The following is a 22,496-nucleotide window of genomic DNA, read 5'->3' on the forward strand; positions in this document are numbered from 1 at the left end:
TCAAACCCCAAGTCAAACGCCACATTTCCTGTGAAGTCCTGCCTTATCATATCCCCACGGCAGGGGAGATTTGATCACTCTTTCCTTTGCCCCATGCCTTTTCACACCTCTTATATAATACACATTACACTGTATTGCAAATATTTGCTGATATAACAGGATGTTAAATTGTAAGTTTCAATGGAGACACTAACACAATAGATGTGACATTCCAAAGGAGGTGCTAGACCATTTATTTGTTGTTATTGTTGTTTAGTCGTTAAATTGTGTCCAACTCTTTTGCAACCCCATAGACGGTAGTCTGCCAGGCTCCCCTGTCCATGGACTTCTCAGGCAAGAATACTGCAGTAGGTTGCCATTTCTTCCTCCAAGGGATCCTCCTGACCCAGGGATTGATGTCCTGCAGTGGCAGCTGAATTCTTTACCACAGAGCCACCGGGGAAGCCCAGACCACCTAGAGAATTTTAAAAATAGTTCACTGGAGATCCTCATGTACACACTGATTTATTTAAAATGGATAATCAACAAGGTCCTACTATACAGCACAGGGAACTCTGCTCGGTGTGATGTAGCAGCCTGAATGGAAGGGGAGTCTGGGGGAGAATGGATACATGCATATGTAGGGCTGAGTCACTGGCTGTCCACCTGAAACTATCACAGCACGGTTAATCGGCTACCCTCCAATACAAAATAAAACGTTTTAAAAGTAAATTAATTAATTTAAAAATAACTTTAAAATAGTTCATTAGAAACAATGCCTGAATCCCTCCACCACATCAAAAGTATTTTTAAAAATGAAAAATGGAGATAGGAAATGGACTTTCTGAGTGTTTCCAAGACTGTGCTTGGAGTCACAGCTTCCATGGGTGTGGGGAAGCTCTCAGGCCTCATGAGGGAGCATCAGTGAGTCTGCTCCTGAAACTCAGCATGTGAGCCCTGAAGCTGGGAGGAGCACAGTTGCCTGGAATCTAACTCCCACCAAGATGAGGAGATAGAAATAGGCTGGTAAGCTGCAGTTATCTTAAGAGCACTGACGTGCTGCTGCTATGTGTAGGGATCAGTGTGAAATCCCACTGTTCTCTGAGGCAAGGCATTTTCCAGCCTATTACCTTCTGGTTTCTAGGTCTCCTCTATAGAATAATGCTCTTTTAAAAGCTGCCAATGACGATTTTCCATGCTGAAAAATTCAATGCACTTTTCTAAGTCCTTGTGATGACTCAACATTTCTACATGATTTAATGTTTGCTCTTATATTCAAACTTTCACCTTCCTTGGTTTCTGTGATCATTCAACAAGGTACTGTGCAAAGACCATGGGCCTTGAAGTCAAATGAACCTAAATTTGATTTAATGCAATCAATAAGTGTTTACAGAATGCACAGTCTGTGCCAGGGACTAAACTAGGTTCTGGGGGATCAATGATAAAGACAGACATGAAACACCATGCCCTCACTGTGCTTAATATTTAATCCAGCTGTAGCATTTCCCAGCCATATCAGCATGAGAAAACCTACTAAATTGTCTGGGTGTAATCTTGCTCACCTATAAAAGGAGAATAGTACTATTTCATGAGAAATATTATTATGGTTAAATGAGGCAAGTTATGTAAATTGCCAATTAATCCTTATCGGACATATAATAGTCATTCCATAAATGTTCAAGCCTTTCACCAGGCCCTCCCTTCACCACCTTGCCCATTTCCTGCATATGCTTGTCTCCTCCACTGCTTCTGTTTCACTCATTCTTTAATTATCTCAGCCCCATTCCAGCAAACAGGCATGAAATGCCTGCATTCCCTAAAGCTTTCTCAGCTCTGTCTTTCCTCTTCCTTTACTTTTTCCCTCAGGGACCTTTCTCCCTTGGCATCAACTACCACATCTTTGTAATTGCTGCTTCAAGCGATGTCTTTAAATGAGATCTCTTTTTAGTTACCATCCCACGTTTTCATGATGCCTCTATCTCAGTGTGTCTAAAAATAAACTCACCCTACTCACCTGAAATCTACTTCAAAGCTCATACCACTGACATAAATAATATTTAATTCAATAAGCAGTTACTAAACATCCACTGTATACAAGAGACTTGTCATGGGCTAGAGATTTCTCCTGCCACTATCTGAACTCAAAAATACTCAAATAGATGGACCTAGAGATTGTCAAACTGAGTGAAGTTAGACAGAGAAGGAAAAATATCATATGACATTCCTTTTATGTGGAATCTAAAAAGAAATGATAAAAATGAACTTACTTACAAAACAGAAAGAGACTCACAGACTTAGAGAACAAACTTACGGTTGCCGGCATCAAGGGGGGAAGGATGGGGAAAGGGATAGTTAGGGAGTTTGGGATGGACATGTACACACTGCTATATTTTAACTGGATAACCAACAAGTCCTACTGTAGAACATATGACTGTATAAAATATGACTGAAGTCATACAACAAATGACTTTGCACTCATCCATATCACATGTAGGCTTTTTGTTGCCATCTTGGAGACGGGAATTACTGACCAAATCCACATATGCTAATCCTCTACATTCCAACCTTGAGTCTCATAACCCACAAGTCCTACTGTAAAACATATGAAACTCTGCTAAACATAATGTGGCAGTCTGGATGGGAGGGGAGTTCAGTAAAGAATGGATACATGTATATGTGTGGCTGAATCCCTTTGCTGTTCACCTGAAACTATCACAATATTGTTAATCTGCTATACCCCAATACAAAATAAAAAGCTTTTCTTTAAATACACAAATAAACATTTAATATGGAACCAGCATCTTTCAATAGCTGAATTCTCACCATTTGCTCTCAGAACTTAAGAACCAATAAGACATGATCAGCAAGAAATACTAGTGTCTACAAAACATTTCAACTTATACATAGTAAGTAATCAATGAACGTTTACTTAGCTAAATTCTACTTAAATTAATGGTGGAAGCAGAGAAAGTATTAAATTATAGCTCATGCTGGGAATGATAAATAATCCAGAAGCACAGATGAGCATAAAGTAAGTAATATACCTGAAAGCGTGGATTGAGATCGGCTATGGAAGTCTTTAATGCAAAAACAGGTGGTTTGATGTTTATCTAATAATGTTATCTAATGAATAAGTTTTGTCTAATCTAATGTAATGGAAAACCACTAAAAGTTTTGGTGTAAGTGCAAAGCACTGTCACAGCTATTACTCTTTTTCTGTTGGTACCCTATAGTCCATAGTAAACAAAAGAGTCTGAAATGCGGTACTTGGATGCAATCTCAAAAACAACAGAATGATCTCTGTTCGTTTCCAAGGCAAATCATTCAATATCACAGTAATCCAAGTCTATGCCCCAAAAAGTAATGCTGAAGAAGTTAAAGTTAACCGGTTTTATTAAGACCTACAAGACCTTCTAGAACTAACACCCAGAAAAAGATGTCCTTTTCATTATAGGGGACTGGAATGCATAAGTAGGAAGTCAAGACATACCTGGAGTAACAGACAAATTTGGCCTTGGAGTACAGAATGAAGCAGGGCAAAGGCTAATAAAGTTTTGCCAAGAGAACGCACTGGTCATAGCAAACAACCTCTTCCAACAACACAAGAGAAGACTCTACACATGGACATCACCAGATGGTCAACACCGAAGTCAGATTGATTATATTCTTTGCAGCCAAAGATGGAGAAGCTCTATACAGTCAGCAAAAACAAGACTGGGAGGTGACTGTGGCTCAGATCATGAACTCCTTATTGCCAAATTCAGAGTTAAATTGAAGAAAGTAGGGAAAACCACTAGACCACTCAGGTATGACCTAAATCAAATCCCTTATGATTATACAGTGGAAGTGACAAATAGATTCAAGGTATTAGATCCGATAGAGTGCCTGAAGAACTATGGATGGAGGTTCATGACAATGTACAGGAGGCAGAGATCAAGACCACCCCCAAGAAAAAGAAATTCAAAAAGGGAAAATGGCTGTCTGGGGAGGCCTTACCAATAGCTGTAAAAAGAAGAGAAATGAAAGGCAAAGGAGAAAAGGAAAGATATACCCATTTGAATGCAGAATTCCAAATAAGAGCAAGGAGAGATAAGAAAGCCTTCCTCAGCAATCAATACAAAGAAGTAAAGGAAAACAACAGAATGGGAAAGACTAGAGATCTCTTCAAGAAAGTTAGAGATACCAAGGGAACATTTCATGCAAAGATAGGCTCAATAAAGGACAGAAATGGTATGGACCTAACAGAAGCAGAGGATATTAAGAGGTGGCAAGAATATACAGCAGAACTATACAAAAAAGATCGTCATGTCCCATATAATCACAATGGTGAGATCACTCACCTAGAGCCAGACATCCTGGAATGTGAAGTCAAGGGGGCCTTAGGAAGCATCACTATGAACAAAGCTAGTGGAGGTGATGGAATTCCAGTTGAGCTATTTCAAATCCTAAAAGATGATGCTGTGAAAGTGCTGCACTCAATATGCCAACAAATTTGGAAAACTCAGCAGTGGCCACAGGACTGGAAAAGGTCGGTTTTCATTCCAATCCCAAAGAAAGGCAATGTCAAAGAATGCTCAAATTACAGCACAGTTGCACTCATCTCACACACTAGCAAAGTAATCCTCAAAATTCTACAAGCAGGCTTCAACAATACATGAACTGTGAACTTCCAGATGTTCAAGCTAGATTTAGAAAAGGCAGAGGAACCAGAGATCAAATTGCCAACTTCTGCTGGGTCATTGAAAAATCAAGAGAGTGCCAGAAAAACATCTATTTCTGCTTTATTGACTATGCCAAAGCCTTTGACTGTGTAGATCACAACAAACTGTGGAAAATTCCTCAAGAAATGGGAATACCAGACCATTTGACCTGCCACTTGAGAAATCTGTATTCAGGTCAGAAGGAAACAGTTAGAACTGGACATGGAACAACAGACTGTTTCCAAATAGGAAAAGGACTACATCAAGGCTGTATATTGTCACCCTGTTTATTTAATTTATATGCAGAGTATGTCATGAGTACAGCCCAGTATACATTAGGCTGGAGGAAGCACAAGCTGGAATCAAGATTGCCAAGAGAAATATCAATAACCTCAAATATCCAGATGACACCACCCTTCTGGCAGAAAGCGAAGAAGAACTAAAGAGCCTCTTGATGAAAATGAAAGAGGAGAGTAAAAAAGTTGTCTTAAAGTTCAACATTCATAAAATTAAGATCATGGCATCCAGTCCCATCACTTCATGGAAAATAGATGGGGACACAGTGGAAACAGGGGCTGACTTTATTTTTGGAAGCTCAAAAATCACTGTAGATGGTGATGCAGCTCTGAAATTAAAAGATGTTTGCTCCTTGAAAGAAAAGTTATGACCAACCTAAACAGCATTATTGAAAAGCAGAGACATTACTTTGCCAACAAAGGTCAGTCTAGTCAAAGCTATGGTTTTTCCAGTAGTCATGTATAGATGTGAAAGTTGAACTATAAAGAATTGATGAACGTGAAAGCTGAAGAATTGATGCTTTTGAACTGTGGTGTTGGAGAAGACTCTTGAGAGTCCTTTGGACTGCAAGGAGATCCAACCAGTCCAGCCTAAAGAAATCAGTCCTGAATATTCATTGGAAGGACTGATGCTGAAGCTCAAACTCCAATTCTTTGGCCACTTGATGCAAAGAACTGACTTATTGGAAAAGACCCTGATGCTGGGAAAGACTGAAGGCAGGAGGAGAAGGGGACAACAGAGGATGAAATGGTTGGATGGCATCACTGACTCAATGTTCATGAGTTTGAGTAGACTCCGGGAGTTGGTGATGGACTGGGGGTCCTGGCATGCTGTAGTCCATGGGGTCACAAAGAGTCAGACACAACTGAGCAACTGAACTGAACTGAGTCCAAATGGTCACAAAGAGTTGGATGTGACTGAAGCAACTTAGCACACACACATGCATGCATGCATCATGAACTTAAGAAATTATATGCTGGAAATGACTAAAGTGTCATTACAATGACCACATATATCCAAACAAAGATTTGCATGCAAATATTTGCAACAGGTGTTTTCATTATAGCCAAAAAACTGAAATGTCCAAGTATCCATTAACTAGTCAATAAACAAATTTCAGGGCAACCATATGTGGAATATTATTCAGCAATAAAAAAGGAAAGAATTACAATAATACATGCAACATGAATTAATCCCAAAAGCATTCTAAGTGCAATTAACCTCATTAAAAATTTTACATACTGAATGAACTAATTCATGTGACTTTATAAAAAAGGAAAAATCAGATGGACAGAAAAACAGATCAGCAGTTGCCAAGGGCTAGAGATCAGGGGGGTGGGAAAGAAACTGACTGTCCATGGCGATTGCCACATTTTCAGATGATGCAAATGTTTTATATCTTGATTGTAGCAGTGCTACATAACTATATACCTTTGCCAAAATTAAAATATACACTCAAAAAGAGTGAATTTTATAATATGTAATTATACCCAGATAAACCTATATGGACAGGGAGGCCTAGCATGCTACAGTTTATGAGGTTGTAAAGAGTCAGACACGACTGAGCAACAGAACTGAATTGAACTGAAACCTATAAAAAATATCCAAATTAAATCTGATGGTAGTGTGACTAGACATTGAGACTCATTCTAAATACATCAAAAAGGAATAAATGATAGATGTCAGCAACTAACTGCATATAAAATCAAAGGAGTAGCTTTCTTCTGAAAGCATGGTGGAATCACTAAAAATAAATAAATAAATAAAGAATCCAAGAAAAGGAAGTGGCTTGGGAGTTGGATTTTTTTCTTCAGAATTAATAAGATGTAATTGACATAAAGTTAAAAGTGCATGGTGAAGATCTGAATATGTATATATTATAAAATAAATGTCACATAGGGTTAGTGAACATTTTCATTATCTCATATAATTACCATTTTGCTTTTATTGTGATAACATTTAAGATATACTCTCTAAGCAACTTTCAAATATATAATACGGTATTACTGACTATAGCTACAGTGTTGTTTATTAGATTCCCAAAATTTTCAACTTATACCTGAAAGTTTATTCTCTTTGACAAGTATCTCATTTCTCACACACCCTCAGCCTCTGGTAACCACCATTCTACTCTCTGTATCTATGAGTCTCATTTATTTAGATTCCACATATAAGTGAGAATTTACAGTAATTTTCTATATCTTCAAGGTCCACCCACGTTGTCACAAATAGAATTTCCTTCTTTTTGTGGCTAAATAATATTCCATTGTATATACTTACCACACTTTCTTTATCCATTCATCCAACAGTGAATGAACTTAAGATTGTCCTCATGCCTTATTATTATAAATAATGCTGCAGATAATGCAGATGTCTCTTTGGGATAAGGATTTTGTTTACTTTGAATAAATATGCAGGAATGGAACTGCTAGATCACATGGTAGTTCTTCAGGCTTCCCTGGTAGCTCAGCTGGTAAAGAATCGGCCTGCAATGCAGGAGACCCTGGTTTGATCCCTGGGTTGGGAAAATCCCCTGGAGGAGGGCATGGCAACCCACTCTAGTATTCTTCCCTAGAGAATCCCATGGACATAGGAGACTGGTGGGCTGCAGTCCATAGGGTTGCAAAGAGTTAGACATGACTGAGCGACTAAGAACAGCACATGGTAGTTCTATTTTTAATTTTTTAAGAAACTTCCATACTAGTTTCCATAGTGGATACACCAGTTATAATTCCCACTTCTCAGGTCTTACATTTTAGTTTTTAATTCATTTGAGCTAATTTCTGTGAATGATATAATAAATTATTTTCACTTTCATTCCTTTATATATGATCATCCAGTTTTGCCAACACCATTTATTGAAGAGTCTATTCTTTATTCCCACTGAGTATTCATGAAAGTACCATAATACTTTGATTACCATAGCTTTGCAATATAGTTTGAAATCAAGAAGTGTGATGCCTCCAGCTTTGTCAAAATTGCCTTGGCTATTCAGGGTCTCTGGTTTTTTTTTTATTATTATGAAAACTGTCATTGGAATTCAATGAAGACTGCATTGAATCTACAGATGGCTTTGGATAGTATGAGCATTCTAGCAATATCAGTTCTTCTGATTCATGAACACAGGATATCTTTCCACTTATTTGTGTCTTCTTCAGTTTCTTTCATCAGAATATTATCACTTTTAGTGTACAAACCTTTCACCTCCTTGATCACATTTATTTCCAAATATTGTATCATTTTTAATGATATTGTAAATTAGATTATTTTCCTTATTTCGTTTTCAGGAACTAGAATAAGAAAAATACACTGAGTCTGAGGTTATCAGAAGGAAGGAGATAAGAAAGATGAAAACAAAATTAATGAAATAAAGACCAGAAAAAATAGACATGATCAACAAAATTCAGAGCTCATTTTCTAAAAAGATAGACAAAATTGACAAAGCTTTAGCTAGACTAAGAAAAGAGACAAGACTGAAATAAAATCAGTAATGAAAGACACATTACAAAAGATACCACAGAAATACCAAAGATCATAAAAGACTACTACAAATAGTTACTACTCCAACAAATTGGACAACCTATAAGAAATGGATGAACTCCTAGAAACATGCAATTTACTTAAACTGAATTATGAAGAAACAGAAAATCTGAACAAACCAATAACAAGTAAGGAGATCAAATCAGTAACCAAAAACCTCCTAACAAAGAAAAGCCCAGAACTGGATAGTTTCACTGGTAAATTTTACCAAACAAGTAAAGAAGAACTTATACCAATCCTTCTCAAACTCCTTCAAAAAACTGAAGAGCAGTAACTTCATTTAAGGCCGGCATTACCCTGATAACAAAGCCAGATAAAGGCACTACAATAAAAGAAAATTAAAGGCCAACATACTTGATGAGAATAGATACAAAATCTCTCAACAAAGTATAGCAAACAAAATTCAGCAACACATTAAGTCATACATCATGACCCTAACCCTAACCTCAATATATGCAGAAAAAGCATTTGACAAAGTTTAACATTCTTTCCTGATTAAAAACTCTCCACAAAGTAGATATAAAAAGAATGTACTTCAACATAATAAAGGTCATATATGACAAGCCTGGGCTTCCCAAGTGGTGCAGTGGTAAAGCATCATCTGCCAATGCAGGAGACAAGGGTTCAATCCCTGGGACAGGAAGATCCCCTGGAGAAGGAAATAGCAACCCACTCCAGTATTCTTGCCTGGGAAATCCCATGGACAGAGGAGCCTGGTGGGCTACAGTCCATGGGGACTCAAAGAGTCGGACACGACTGAGCACACATGCATACATGACAAGCCTACAGTTAACATCATACTCAGCGGTGAAAGACTGAAAGCTTTTCCTCTAAGATCAGGGACAAGACAAGGTGCCCACTCTCACGACTCATATTCAACACAGTAGCCCTAGTCAGAGAAATTAGGCAAGAAAAATGCATTCAACTTGGAAGCAAAGAAGTAAAATTGTCTCTGTTTGCAGATGATGTGATCTTACATACAAAAAAATCCTAATAACTCTACCCCAAAAAAAGTCAGAATTAAAACAAATTTAGTAAAGTTGCAAGATGCAAAATGAACATATAGAAATCAGTTGCACTGACAGCAAAGTATCTGGAAAAGAATTAAAAGGATATGAATGTTTATTTCAGCATTGACCACTACATTTAAGACATATGACAGTGCTCAGGCCAATCAAGTTAAAAAGCCTGAAAAGCAGTGAGAAAGATAGTAACTAAAAAAGAAAGGCAGGGCTGAAAATTAGAATTCTGTAAATAAACAGCACATAATTTACATCTGTATTTTTAGGAGTAGATGAGACTACTACATAAAAGTTGGAAATCATATATTTTGTGGCCATCCACAATTAGGCTGCAATATGGAGAATAAGAAACATTCAAGGAATAGGTTAATTTTAGAAATGTGACATTAACAATCTCTAATGCTTTAGAATAGTCAAAAATTAAAAACAAAAAAAGTTTAATGTGGATTTTGACATCACTGAGCAACCTTAAATGGTAAAATTTAAGCAGAATAGGAAGGGTAGAATTCAGATGGCAAGGGTTTGAAAAGAGCAAGCTCTCAAGAACTCTGAAAATAATAAAAGGTTTTTTGGAAAGATTGAAAACAGTAAAAGGCTTTTCTTGCAAAGATTGCCTGGAAGGTTATCACTAGTAATCTTTGTTCTTGGCAAACAAGAATGGAGGCTGAAAAAATGATGGTCGGGAAAGAATTCAGAATTTTTTTTAATCCTCAAGTACTTGGCTTCTAGGAACTGCAGAACTAAAAATCAAACAATAAATGTTTTTTGAAGGCTTAAAAACCCAACATTCAGTTTATCCAAGGGCCATCAGGCCCTAGGATATATTAGGTCATGGTGCCCAAATTGATTCAAACCAAAATCAATTAAATAATTTACCATGAAAAGCATAACTGTTAAGCTGGATGTTCTTTATCTTGGCTGGACAATACATAATTGCCCTGGAGGAAAGTTTTTGGGGTGGGGGAAACAAGTTTAAAATTATAAGGTATTCGTCACCCTCTAGCATTCTTCCCCATATAATCCTTCTGTTTCATTGCCAGTTTCTAAAACTATAGTCCAGTCTTTATTAAAACTGGGAAGTTTTTAAAATGGCAAATTTCTAGCCCTTGCTAAGACTAAATTAAACTTCTGAGAGTGAGAGCCTGACATCTCCATTTTTTTAACAGCTTCAGCACACCATCCAAATGATTTCAATGCATATTAGAGCATCAGTTGATGCTAAAGCTGAAACTCCAGTACTTTGGCCACCTCATGCGAAGAGCTGACTCATTGGAAAAGACTCTGATGCTGGGAGGGACTGGGAGCAGGAGGAGAAGGGGACAACAGAGGATAAGATGGCTGGATGGCATCACTGACTCGATGGACATGAGTTTGAGTGAACTCTGGGAGTTGGTGATGGACTGGCGTGCTGCAATTCATGGGGTCGCAAAGAGTCAGACACGACTAAGCGACTGAACTGAACTAAACTGATGGTCTATTCTCACTTCCACTTCCTCACTTCATACTTGATTCATGTCAATCTGGCTTATACTGCCCTATCTGCTCTTCTCTTGCTGAAATATCCAATAATATCTTAATTTTCAGCTCCAATGCCATTATTCTAATTTACTATCCTAAAACAATGACCATTTTTACCACTCTATCTTTCTTAGAACTTTCTATTTCTTGGCTTCCAAGGTAGCAGTCCCTCCAGGTTCTTTCTTCTCACTTGACTTGGTTTGTTTTCTTCACTGAATCCTCTCCCACTGCTTTGGGCCATACATTTTGAGTTATTTCAGAGTTCAGTCTTTGTTTTCTCATTTTGCATCTAGGCTCTCTTCTGGGATAATTTCATTCATTCCCGTTACATTTTCCATTGGCTATATATTGATAATTCTCAAGCCTTTGTTTCCATTCCCAGTCTTCCTAAAACTGTGGTCACTAATCTCCAGTGCTCACCAAAGAGCTGCTTTTAAGGATTAAGCAAATTTGAGACAGAAGCTGCAGAAAAGGTTGTGAGTGGAACTGCTCACAAAAAGTCTGGGTAAGTGTTGACCAAACTGCCTAAGACTATGTATATAAGAGCCATGCTGAGAACTAGCTGACATCAACCCAGGTAACATAAAGCTAGTAACTAAGTAGACTGATCCAGCCCAGAAACCCTAAAAGTTGGAGACAATGTTAATGTCAAGCAATCTGGGGTCATGAGCAAGTGGGTGTAAAGTTGACTGTGAGCCTGGACCAATGCAGGAACTGAAGCAAGGGCTTGGCCAAGAATAAGATTGGGAGCTATAGGTGTATGGATCCAGGTGCTGGCAAAATGCAGGAGCGTGGTCCTAAGGCAATAAGCATACAGCCTACCCACTGACAAGCAAGCCTACCCACTGAGGGTACAAAGTTCCATCAGTTTATCTATAAAAACTAAAAAAAATTTTTAATCACCTAAAGATCTTGGATTTAATATGTGCTTAATTTGAGGTAGACAGAACATTCCAGGATTATCCTATCTAAGTGCAATTTCTCCTCCTCCACTCCCTCCCTTTTGAATGTCTAATTATAAAACTTTTCGAACAGAAAATAATTCAATACATGTGTAGCCTCTACAGAGATTAAGCAGATGTTAATATTTTGCTATAATTGCTTCTGATGACTGATCTTTTTTAAAGAGATAAATTGGTACATATGAACAAAAGACACCCCCCAAACATTTTCTCTTAACTCTACTCCCCCAGGATCGTTGCTCTGCTGAGGTCAAGGTGTCTCAGTCTCATACCTGTCTTTCTTGTACTATGGTGGAATGGTGAAGGACAGGCTTCCCTGTCCTTCCCTGACCCATGCAGTCCATGGGTCGCAAACAGTCAGACATGACTGAGCAACTGCACAACAATGGTGGAAAGACTAGCAGTAAATCTAAAAATGTTAACTCAGCATTGGGTAAAATTAAGAGAAAAATCTATATCACAGTGGTATTTGAGAGAAAACTTGGATTGAACAAACATTGTTGAAAGAGGTATACTTTGCAAAGTCAAACCATTGTACTGGTCATTACCTGCTTCAGGAAAAGAAGGACATGATTAGAAAATATTAATATTCCAACAACCCCTGGAAGCAAATGAAGAAATTGCTATGACACTGGCTAAGCGAGATAATAATATTACTTAAATCTAAACCTGTGCAAATTTTGCTTATTATTTTCATTAAAGTAAATGACTTTCTTCAGTACTGGTTCAGGGAGGAGAAAGTAGATCCCTACATTAGCCAACATTTAACTACAAAATTCAAAGACTGTGAAGGCATATGAAAACTCCAAATTTTGTTTTAGGAAACTGTTCAACCAAACAATATATTTGTAATAAGAATTAAAATTTGGCCATCTAAGCCATAAATGTCCTCACATATTTTGTATTTATTAAACCAGTACCATATATATAAGAGCAGTTTCTCTTGGTCCTCAGGAAGATTCAGACACCTTGGGTTTAGATTTACCTGATGACAGAAAAAACGTTTTAATTTTTTATAAGACAGGTGCTTCTACCAGATTCCAGTTCAAATGCAATGTAAAAAGGTAATTAGGCAGAGGAGATAGAGAGGTAAATAGGTAGGTAGATAATAAACTGTGTATACTTAAAATTTTACATAAATATACCATATCTTTAACATTATGTTTTAAGGTTTATTCCTACAGGGGTGTGTGTGTGTGTGTGTGTATATATATATATGTATGTATGTATGTGTGTATATATATAGAGAGAGAGAGTTAACTCCTTTTCAATGGCTATATAGTATTACATTGAATAAATTAATACTAGTTTATTTCTCCCTTCTACTAATAAGGAAAATTTAGTTTGTTTTTAATGTTTCACTATTATTTCTCTATAGTGAATACTCTTTTTTTTTTTAACTTTACAATATTATATTGGTTTTGCCATATATCAAAATGAATCAGCCACAGGTATACATGTGTTCCCCATCCTGAACCCTGTAGTGAATACTCTTGAATTAACTCTTTGTAAATTTACATAAGAGTTTTTCTAAAACAGTCAGAAGTGAAATGCTACATCACAAGGCTTAAGCATCTTAAACTTTATAACGTGTTGGAAACTGCTTTCCAAAGAACCTGAACAAATTTTACTCTCCCACAGCAATTTATTTCTGGGTTCAGTTCAGTCGCTCCATCGTGTCCAACTGTTTCTGACCCCATGAATTGCAGCATGCCAGGCCTCCCTGTCCATCACCATCTCCCAGAGTTCACTCAAACTCATGGCCATTGAGTCGGTGATGCCATCCGGCCATCTCATCCTCTGTCGTCCCCTTCTCCTCCTGCCCCCAATCCCTCCCAGTATCAGAGTCTTTTCCAGTAAGTCAACTCTTCATGTGAGGAGGCCAAAGTACTGGAGTTTCAGCTTTAGCATCATTCCTTCCAAAGAACACCCAGGACTGATCGCCTTTAGAATGGACTGGTTGTGTACATTCTCACAAATACATACTAACATTAGTCTTACAAATATTTGTCAAGCAGATGGATGTGAAGTGGTATCTGACTCTTATTCAGTCTGAATGTCTTAGATTACTAGTGAAGTGGAGCGTAGGGCTTCCCAGGTGGCTCAGTGGGTAAAGAATCCACCTGAAATGTAGGAAACACAGGAGACACAGGTTGGCATATTTTAGTTTTTTTTATTAGTACTTCTCTCCTCTATGAATTGCCTGTTCATATAACTTGCACATTGTCCTGTTAGGTTGATTATTATGATTTGTTTGAGATCTTTATATATTCTAGACACCAACCCTTTGTTCTTTACATGCATTGTAATTATTTTTTACTTGCTTGTGGTATATATTTTTGCTTCATTCATGGTGGGTTTTGTCACATAAAAGTCACACTCTCTGGTAAGTAAAGCAAAGCTTTGTGGTTAACTATCAGATAACTTAGAAATCGTCTCCTTTTGTGTCATCAAATGCTGAAGGAGGCACTTTCTTTAATGAACCTGTAAGCAAAGACTCGCACAGATTCAAATGTAAGTAATGTCCTTGCCCCACTGGACTACTTTTCAGCAGTCATGGTGCTTTCCTCCTTTTCATTTTCAGCTTTATATCTATCACTTGTAAAGTTCTCTCTGTGTTGTGAACTCAGTTATGTACTTAAGACAGATTTTTGTCAAGTTTTATCAAGAATTTTTACTACCTGGAAATGAAAGATGGTTCAGGCCCTCTTACTCCACCGCTCTATGTGAATCTCATCCCTTTCCACCCACTCTTAAAGAACATCTTGGACTATGTTGACATTCACTCAGGCCAGCCCACCAGCTATTAGTCTAAGATAGCTACTGTCCTTCTTCTTCCCTGGAAGACTGAAGAGGGAGAGAAAAAGAAATGACCCAGAGCCTGAAAGAAGAGCAGCATCCCTTCAAAAAGGATGGAAAGACACAGCTTGTCCCAGTCATTGGAGAACATTTTGCTCCCTCAGATGCAAAAAAAATAAGGACAATCTTCTGTAAAATCATAACAGAAAGTGCTTATCCTTGAATATAATCATCTTAGATATAAAAACATAAATAGAAATTTGACATATAAAGTAAGAACAATTTTATTATTTTTCAAAGTAATATGAAAAATGCAAATAGATCTGAATAACAAGAAGTCCATGTGGAATTACAAATCAAGCTTGATTCGAGGAACTAATCCATATATCAAATTTAACATGCAGGCAAATTTAAGCTAGAGAATTGCAAACTTTAGTATATTCAGTCATTCAAAGAGCAGGCTGTTGCCCACTCCAGGTCCCCATGCCCAGAGAGTCTGATTTAGGGGGCTTGAGGATGTGCCCCAAAATCTGCATTTCCACAATTATTTCAGCGTAATCTGTTCTATATCTGTATTAGGATGTTTTGAGAAACCCTAGTGTGTAAACTGGAGAAGGCAATGGCACCCCACTCCAGCACTCTTGCCTGGAGAATCCCATGGACGGAGGAGCCTGGTGGGCCGCAGTCCGTGGGGTCGCTAAGAGTCGGACAAGACTCAGCGACTTCACTTTCACTTTTCACTTTCATGCATTGGAGAGGGAAATGGCAACCCACTCCGGTGTTCTTGCCTGGAGAATCCCAGGGACAGTGGAGCCTGGTGGGCTGCCGTCTATGGGGTCACACAGAGTCGGACACAACTGAAGCGACTTAGCAGCAGCAGCAGCAGTGTGTAAACACTAGTGTGTAAGTGATGAGGGAACAATAGAGGTTTTGAAGTAGATGAGGAGGGAGGAGGGTTCAGGATGGGGAACACATGTATACCTGTGGCGGATTCATTTCAGTATTTGGCAAAACCAATATAATATTGTAAAGTTTAAAAATAAAATAAAATTAAAAAAAAAAGAAAGACTATTCTAGAATTTAAAGGCAGCAGATTAGATGAGGAAAAGACTAAAGAATTACTGCACTAATGCAGTTGAAAGGCAGTAAGAGTTAAAACGAGATAATGGGTGGGAGGTCAGAAAAAGAAGAGAGATGCTGAATCGATCCCTGGGTTGGGAAGATCCCCTGGAGAAGGAAATGGCAACCCACTCCAGTATTCTTGCCTGGAGAATCCCATGGACAGAGGTGCCTGATGGGTTGAAAAGAGTCAGACACGACTGAGCAACTAACACACACAGTATCCAGCGAAAGATTAGAGGTTGAATATAAACTAAATGGAAGAATTAAAGATGCATCTGAAGTTACCATTTTAAGAGAATAATGATGCTGTTTGTAATACTGTAGCACAAACCCATGAAAATAGAGAAAATAACTTATTTGATTATCAACATGTGAATTTGAAATACTAGAGTTATCCTGTGAACAACTGGATATACAGTTAAATCCCCTACATACAAACCTTCAAGTTGCTAATTTTCAAAGATGCACACATGCATTCCATCAGCGTCAGGTGAGTGACATTACAGCTTGCCCTCTCTCTCCTATTGCTATCGATCCTTCAGCTCTACCATCTTCCTCCTCCTCTCCCTCCTCCAGTCAGTAACTGTTCTTGCCTGTTCACCTGATGCCAGTCCCTGTATTTCAGCTGTTGTACTGTACTACTGCAATTTTTAAGGTACTGTCAGATCAGATCAGATCAGTCGCTCAGTCATGTCCAACTCTTTGCAACCCCATGAATCGCAGCATGCCAGGCCTCCCTGTCCATTACCAACTCCCGGAGTTCACTCAGACTCACGTCCATCAAGTCAGTGATGCCATCCAGCCATCTCATCCTCTGTCGTCCCCTTCTCCTCTTGCCCCCAATCCCTCCCAGCATCAGAGGCTTTTCCAATGAGTCAACTCTTCACATGAGGTGGCCAAAGTACTGGAGTTTCAGCTTCAGCATCATTCCTTCCAAAGAAATCCCATGGCTGATCTCCTTCAGAATGGACTGGCTCGATCTCCTTGCAGTCCAAGGGACTCTCAAGAGTCTTCTCCAACACCACAGTTCAAAAGCATCAATTCTTCGGCGCTCAGCCTTCTTCACAGTCCAACTCTCACATCCATACATGACCACAGGAAAAACCATAGCCTTGACTAGACGGACCTTTGTTGGCAAAGTAATGTCTCTGCTTTTGAATATGCTATCTAGGTTGGTCATAACTTTCCTTCCAAGGAGTAAGCGTCTTTTAATTTCATGGCTGCAGTCACCATCTGCAGTGATTTTGGAGCCCCCCAAAATAAAGTCTGACACTGTTTCCACTGTTTCCCCATCTATTTCCCATGAAGTGATGGGACCAGATGCCATGATCTTAGTTTTCTGAATGTTGAGCTTTAAGCCAACTTTTTCACTCTCCTCTTTCACTTTCATCAAGAGGCTTTTTAGTTCCTCTTCACTTTCTGCCATAAGGGTGGTGTCATCTGCATATCTGAGCTTACTGATATTTCTCCCGTCAATCTTGATTCCAGCTTGTGTTTCTTCCAGTCCAGCGTTTCTCATGATGTACTCTGCATATAAGTTAAATAAACAGGGTGACAATATACAGCCTTGACGTACTCCTTTTCTTATTTGGAACCAGTCTGTTGTTCCATGTCCAGTTCTAACTGTTGCTTCCTGACCTGCACACAAATTTCTCAAGAGCAGATCAGGTGGTCTGGTATTCCCATCTCTTTCAGAATTTTCCACAGTTTATTGTGATCCACACAGTCAAAGGCTTTGGCATAGTCAATAAAGCAGAAATAGATGTTTTTCTGGAACTCTCTTGCTTTTTCCATGATCCAGAAGATGTTGGCAATTTGATCTCTGGTTCCTCTGCCTTTTCTAAAACCAGCTTGAACATCACGAAGTTCACCGTTCACATATTGCTGAACCCTGGCTTGGGGAATTTTGAGCATTACTTCACTAGCGTGTGAGATGAGTGTAATTGTGCAGTAGTTTGAGCATTCTTTGGCATTGCCTTTCTTTGGGATTGGAATGAAAACTGACTGTTTCCAGTCCTGTGGCCACTGCTGAGTTTTCCAAATTTGCTGGCATATTGAGTGCAGCACTTTCACAGCATCATCTTTCAAGATTTGGAATAATTCAACTGGAATTCATAGTTCAACTGGAATTCTATCACCACCACTAGCTTTGTTCGTAGTGATGCTTTCTAAGGCCCACTTGACTTCACATTCCAGGATGTCTGGCTCTAGGTCCCTGATCACACCATCATGATTATCTGGGTCCTGAAGATCTTTTTTGTACAGTTCTTCTGTGTATTCTTGCCACCTCTTCTTAATATCTTCTGCTTCTGTTAGGTCCATACCATTTCTGTGCTTTATCTAGCCCATCTTTGCATGAAATGTTCCCTTGGTATCTCTGATTTTCTTGAAGAGATCTCTAGTCTTTCCCATTCTGTTGTTTTCCTCTATTTCTTTGCATTGATCGCTGAAGAAGGCTTTCTTATCTCTTCTTGCTATTCTTTGGAACTCTGGTACCATACTGTACGATTAAAAAATGTTTTTTTGTGTGTGTGTGTTTTTTTTATGTATTATTTGCATGAAAACTATTATAAACCTATCATAGTATAGTACTACATAGCCAGTTGTGTTAGTTGGGTAGCTAGGCTAACTTTGTTGGACTGACAAACAAACTGGGCTAGGGAAATGCTCTTGGAACAGAACTCGTTCATCTATAGGGGACTTAATGAACACATCTGGAATCAGACAAGGTAGTTTTACAAGTCCTAGGCATAGAGATTGTAGTTGAAACCATGGGAGCCTGTGAGATTGCTCAAGAGGAAAGGAGGGGAAGGAGAAGAGAAGAGAAAAGCTAAAAGGTGAGCTTTGGGGAGAATTTAAATGTAAACAATTAGAAAAGGAAAAGAAAACCAGAAAGAAGGCGGGGAAAGAAATGGCTGAGTGCTGTATCCCAAGAATCTATAACAGAGAGTCTCATAAAAGAAGTAAAGTGGTCGATAGCATTATATGCTCTTAAGGGGCTACCTATTACAAGGCTGGAGAGGATCAATGGTGGTCTTTAAGAGCACAGTTTCAGTTGGCAGGATTTACATAGCTCCAAGTGAAAAAATAAGTAAGAACTGAGAAAGTAGACATGATAAAAGTAAAATTATGCAGAGAGTTCTAATGGTAACTTCAGGGCATGGATAACTTGGAAAAACATGAGGCTCTGTTCTTAGAAGAAATAAAAGTTAATCTATATGCTGAAGGGAAGGAGCAAATGGAGCTAAATAGAATGAGGACAGAAAATAAAAATAATACTTGGACTTCCCTCCCATTTAGGTCTCCAGAGAGCATTGAATAGAGTTCTCAGTGCTATATAGTAGGTTTTCATTAAAACTAATGAAAACCTATGTATAAAATGTATCTATTTTATACATAGTATCAATAGTGTATAAAAAGGGACTATATGTAAACATACAGCTGATTCACTTTGCTATACAACAGAAACTAACAAAACATTGTAAAGCAACTATATTTCAATAAAAATTAATTAAAAATATATCAAAAAATAAATATAAAAAATCAACCCCTGCCAAAAAAAGAAAGTAAAAAGAATACTTTATGGAGCAAAGTCAGGGAGAGGGTAAAGGGATGGATCAAGAGAATAATTTGGTAGGGTTAGCCATGAAAAGGATTTATTTCTTCTGTCAAACTTGACAGAAAGCCAAAAAAAAAAAAAAGTAGTCGAAAGGCAAATTAAGGTGTTGTCAGGGAAGAAATTAAAAGAGCTCATGCAAATTAATTTAATTTTTTCAGAAAAGTAGAAGTCACCTGCTTGGAATGCAAGCAGGGTTTTAACTCTAGGCTCACAGACAAGTAAGTGGTCTTAAGTTGGAAATGTATCAATATTGAAAAATATAAAATTTTCTAAGCTGCATTGCCTCTAAGTCAATTATCCACTTTCAATGACATGAGTGTATGGAGAAAAGGGTAGAGCATCAGTTGTTTATTGCCACAAAATTTCAGTGGCTTTTGTGAGTTTTTCTCACTGGCATGTCTGGGAGTCACCTGGTAGTTGGCTCACCCAGACAGTGATGACTCCTGGGGTGGGGTGTGGTTTAACATGCCCCAGCAGGACAACTTGAGGAAGCTCCCGTGGTGATGGCAGAGGCCAATAAGAGCAAATCACAACACACAAGCCCACTTCAAGCCTCTTCTTATGCTATTATCTGTGAACATCCATTGACCAAAGCAAGCCACGTGGCTGAACCCACTGCCAAAGAGTGGGACATATCCCTCCAACCATGGTGCAAGGGCACTACAAAGATGTAGATTTACAGAGGGGTGAATAACTGATCACTGTCAATGAACTTTTGCCTAGTAAATAAAGTTACAGGTAGATACTCCTTCATCACAGTAAACCGACATCTTGGGATGAAATATTTCAACATATGTTCTCATATTGGGAGTAAGCGTCCAGCCAAGGTGCTTGGTGTAGTTAAAGCAACAATTTTTCAATTAATGTATTATTCTATGTTGGAAAATTTTGAGTATTACACATTGTCCCCAGATTACCATAGTTATTGCTGTGAAGAAAAATGCAAATAAAAAAATAACTCAACAATGCAATACAATCACAAGCAATATCATTCTGACATGGTCTGGGTATTGTGTATTCCTGGTTGCATCACAAACAAAACAAAGTGGTAAGAGGAAAAAAAGGGCATGATTTGGACAAATGAATGTAAAGTTCATGTTTTAAAGTCTAATGACTTTAAATGACAAGCTTGTAATTTTTTAATACAGCTTTGAAAAAATGGTTTTCAAAATATAAGAGCTATTAAAAACCTGCTCCCACAAGCCTTTTGCTCTCATGACTCCACAGTGTCACCCGTGATGTCACCAATGACCTCTCCATTGCTAAACTCCATCAGCACTTAACATACCTGATCCCCCATTCCTCTTTAATACACTTTCTTCCCATGTCTTTTGCCAATACTATATTCCCTTGCTCTTTCTCCAATTTACCAAGGTTTCCTCCTTGGTCTCTACTGTAAGTTTATCCTCTTCTCTCCACCTTTTAATACTGGAGAACCCTGGGGCTTAGTCCTTGGGCTTCTTTCCTTTATCCATCCACATTTATTTTCCAGGAAATCTTATCTTATCCTATCACTTTGGGTCATGGTTTTTGTGTCTCCAACCCAGACTTCTCTTCTGAAATCCAGCTTCTTCTATTCAGGTTCTAACTATACAACCTCTTTTTGCCTTTTCATGCTGTTCATGGGGTTCTCAAGGCAGGAATACTGAAGTGGTTTGCCATCCCCTTATCCAGTGGACCACATTTTGTCAGAACTTTCCGCCATGACCCATCCGTCTTGGGTGGCCCGACACGGCATGGCTCATAGTTTCATTGAGTTAGACAAGGCTGTGGTCCATGTTATTAGACTGTGGTACAACATCTGCTGGATCATCGAAAAAGCAAGACAGTTCCAGAAAAACATCTACTTCTGCTTTATTGACTATGCCAAAGCCTTTGACTGTGTGGATCACAATAAGCTGTGGAAAATTCTGAAAGAGATGGGAATACCAGACCATTTGACCCACCTCTTGAGAAATCTGTATGCAGGTCAGGAAGCAACAGTTAGAACTGGACATAGAACAACAGACTGGTTCCAAATCGGGAAAGGAGTACGTCAAGGCTGTATATTGTCACCCTGCTTATTTAACTTATATGCAGAATACATCATGAGAAACGCTGGGCTGGAGGAAGCACAAGCTGGAATCAAGACTGCCGGGATAGATATCAATAACCTCAGATATGCAGATGACACCACCCTTATGGCAGAAAGTGAAGAACTATGGAGCCTCTTAATGAAAGTGAAAGAGGAGAGTGAAAAAGTTGGCTTAAAGTTCAACATTCAGAAAACTAAGATCATGGCATCCAGTTCCATCACTTCATGGCAAATAGATGGGGAAACAGTGTCAGACTTTATTTGGGGGGGGCTCCAAAGTAATTGCAGATGGTGACTGTAGCCATGAAATTAAAAGACACTTACTGCTTGGAAGAAAAGTTATGACCAACCTAGAGAGCACTTTGCCAACAAAGGTCCGTCTAGTCAAGGCTATGTTTTTCCAGTAGTCATGTATGATGTGAGAGTCGGATAATAAAGAAAGCTGAGCACTGCAGAATTAATGCTTTTGAACTGTGGTGTTGGAGAAGACTCTTGAGAGTCCCTTGGACAGCAAGCAAATCCAACCAGTCCACCCTAAAGGAAATCAGTCCTGAATGTTCATTGGAAAAACTGATGTTGAAGCTGAAACTCCAATACTTTGGCCACCTGATGCGAAGAGCTGACTCATTTGAAAAGACCCTGATGCTGGGAAAGATTGAAGGCAGGAGGAGAACGGGATGACAGGGGATGAGATGGTTGGATGGCATCACTGACTCGACGGACATGAGTTTGAGCAGATTCCAGGAGTTGGTGATGGACAGGGAGGCCTGGCGTGCTGCAGTCCATGGGGTTGCAAAGAGTCAGACATGACTGAGCCACTGAACTGAACTGATACAACCTCTATTTGTATATCTAATGTTGTTA

At 38.7% G+C, this 22,496-nt stretch overlaps 1 long non-coding RNA gene across 1 annotated transcript in view; it reads right to left on the reverse strand.

Moving 5' to 3' along the window:
- Positions 1–299: 299 nt before the first annotated feature.
- LOC129645834 (uncharacterized) overlaps positions 300–22,496 on the reverse strand; it is a 215,603-nt gene continuing 193,406 nt past the window's right edge. The window contains exon 5 of the long non-coding RNA XR_008711520.1: positions 300–454. This is a non-coding gene — a long non-coding RNA (uncharacterized LOC129645834). The remainder of the gene's footprint in view (positions 455–22,496) is intronic.

The sequence above is a fragment of the Bubalus kerabau genome, chromosome 1, assembly GCF_029407905.1.
Source record: "Bubalus kerabau isolate K-KA32 ecotype Philippines breed swamp buffalo chromosome 1, PCC_UOA_SB_1v2, whole genome shotgun sequence".
In the NCBI taxonomy this organism is placed as follows: domain Eukaryota; kingdom Metazoa; phylum Chordata; class Mammalia; order Artiodactyla; family Bovidae; genus Bubalus; species Bubalus kerabau.